The sequence below is a fragment of the Penaeus monodon genome, chromosome 10 (genome assembly GCF_015228065.2).
Source record: "Penaeus monodon isolate SGIC_2016 chromosome 10, NSTDA_Pmon_1, whole genome shotgun sequence".
Classification (NCBI taxonomy): Eukaryota; Metazoa; Arthropoda; class Malacostraca; order Decapoda; family Penaeidae; genus Penaeus; species Penaeus monodon.
The window spans coordinates 21,133,025-21,135,524 of NC_051395.1; the positions used below are offsets into that span (position 1 = coordinate 21,133,025).

A 2,500-nucleotide genomic window follows, 5' to 3' on the forward strand; every position below is an offset into this window, starting at 1 on the left:
CTTACTACGGTGTCTGTGTGTGTGTGTGTGTGTGTGTGTGTGTGTGTGTGTGTGTGTGTATATATATATATATATGTACATATATATGTATATATATATATACAGTATATATATATATATGTGTGTGTGTGCGCGCGCGCGTGTGTGTGTGTGTGTGTGTGTGCGTGTGTGCGTGTGTGTGTGCGTGTGTGCGCGTATATATGTATGTATGTATAAACTGCATACGTTAGTGGGGTTCTGGTCCTAAGGAATATGGAACCACCTCGTAGCCACTAGAGTGGAGTACCTGTCACGGTCCCATCTATTGGACAAATAGAAATAATGGCAGAGAGGACTCTTTAGCCTTTGATGGCAACCCTTTTAGAGAGTGTCTCAGTGAAAACACAGTCAGGGAAGGCAACAGGAAATCACCCTGACTGATTTCTCCCTTGCATTTATGGCAGACACCTCAGGAAATGGCCCTCAGTCCCGTGTAAAAGAGGGTGAATAGAGTGTCATGGAGAAAATGGGTATCATAAAGTACCTGTCGTAGGACAGAACACTAGAGAAAATATATATATTGTATATTGTATACATACATGTATACACACATGCATACATACATATTTATGCATATATACTATATATACAGTTTAAGTTATAATGTACATTTTTCAAAAATACCTTTCTGGAAACGTTGATACCAGCTTTTAAGTCTGTGTGAGTAAAACTGAACTATGTCAGAGCAGCTGCTTTTATGTCTTTAACCAAAGGAAAATTATATTTTTAAGTTTGGAAACAAAAAGAAGTCAGATGGGGTTAAATTGGGGAGAATGTGTTGACGCAGCTTTCCAGGGCATTTTTCCAAGATTTTTTTTTTTTGGACAGTTTTCAAAAAATGCATTCATAATAAGCAGATGTAATTATTTTCTTCCTCTCGAGGAAGTCAACCAGTAAAATCCCCTCTATATCCCAGAAAACAGTGGCCATGACCTTTCCTCTTGAACACTCAAATTTTGCTTTGACTGGTCCACTTCCACCCCTGGGCAGCCATTGCTTTTATTGAATTTTGTCCTCGGGATCATACTGGTAGAGCGATGTTTCATCCCCTGTCACAATTCTCTGCAGAAGAGCTTCAGACTCCTTATCCCACTTATTCAAAATTTCCATTGAAAGATCTACCCTTGTTTGCTGCTGATCTGGGTGCAACAACCTAGGGATCCATTAAACGGAAAGCTTGCTTAGCCCCAAACTCTCCACCATAATTGTGCGTGCAGAACAGAGATGTTGAGCGTGTCTGCTACTGATTCAGTAGTTATTTGTCTGTCCTTTTCAATCATGTGCACAGCATCAATGATTTCCTCACAAATTGACATTGATGGCCTGCCACTCATCTTCAATTTCGTTTCATCCACTTCTCAACCGACTTATCCATTTGTAGGTTGTTGATTTCTTGGGGGCATTATCCCCATAAATTTGTTCCAGAGCATCAAGGATTTGCCTATTCTCCCAACCGAGTTTTACCATGAATTTAATGTTTGTCATGGACTCAATTTTGATGGATTCCATGTTGCTTGAATGATGCCTGACTTCCAACTGGCGACGATGCATTATTACATGTATTTAAGGGTTCATGTCTGAACACGTTATAACACGTTGGTACAAGAATGTTTAGGTGCATTGAAATCAAAATCCTTTTAAATGATTTTTAGCTATGGACTTTTTCCACGAACTTTTTGAAACCCCTTCGCGTGCGAGCACGCGCGCGTGTAGGTGCATGTTTATATATATACATATATATACATACATACATAGGCACACAAACACACACACATATATACACAACACATATGTAATATATATGTATATATATATATATATATATATATATATATATATATATATATATATATATATGTATATATGTATATATGTATATATGTATATATATAATATATATATATATATATATATATATATATATATATATATACATACACATACATATATATGTGTGTATTACACACACACACACATACATATATTTACGTACATATATGCATATATGTATATAAGTGTGTGTACGAACCTGGTTACTCATGTCGCTAATATCAGTATGCGTTATGTGAATGTGGAGGTCCGCAGCGGTACACTTGTGAATATAGAGCGGGAAACGAGCTGTCGAACGCTTACTTGACTTATGACGGGCGTTACACTATTCTGCAGTCGTGCCGAGTGTGTGGTGACGTTAATGTTGCTGCGTGGCTCTTGCCTCACCAGGTCCCTCCAGGTTTCTTTCTCTTTCCGATTTACGCATATCGTGCGAGGCCATAGTTGACTCGTGTCTGCAGGCGTCGCCCCTAGAGCAGCCTAGGCGTTACTAGGCATCGGCCAGGCCAGCGAGGGAGGGGGAGCCGGATCGGTGTGAGTGCGGCGCGGTGCCGGGTCAGCGTGAGGAGTGTGTGCGCGGGACGGTCGGTTGCGAGGCAGAGCTGGTCTCACGCCGCGAGCCGAGGCAGTG

At 40.3% G+C, this 2,500-nt stretch overlaps 1 protein-coding gene across 9 annotated transcripts in view; it reads left to right on the top strand.

Moving 5' to 3' along the window:
- The first annotated feature begins 2,223 nt into the window (after positions 1–2,223).
- Positions 2,224–2,500, top strand: part of LOC119577924 (regulator of G-protein signaling 9-like) — a 236,903-nt gene continuing 236,626 nt past the window's right edge. For 4 of the 9 annotated variants that reach the window (XM_037925603.1, XM_037925599.1, XM_037925598.1 and 1 more), the window contains exon 1: positions 2,226–2,500. This exon is cut by the window's right edge and continues 391 nt beyond it. The gene's annotated coding sequence lies outside the window, so the exon portion shown is untranslated. The other 5 variants (XM_037925600.1, XM_037925597.1, XM_037925604.1 and 2 more) reach the window with 5 other exon arrangements.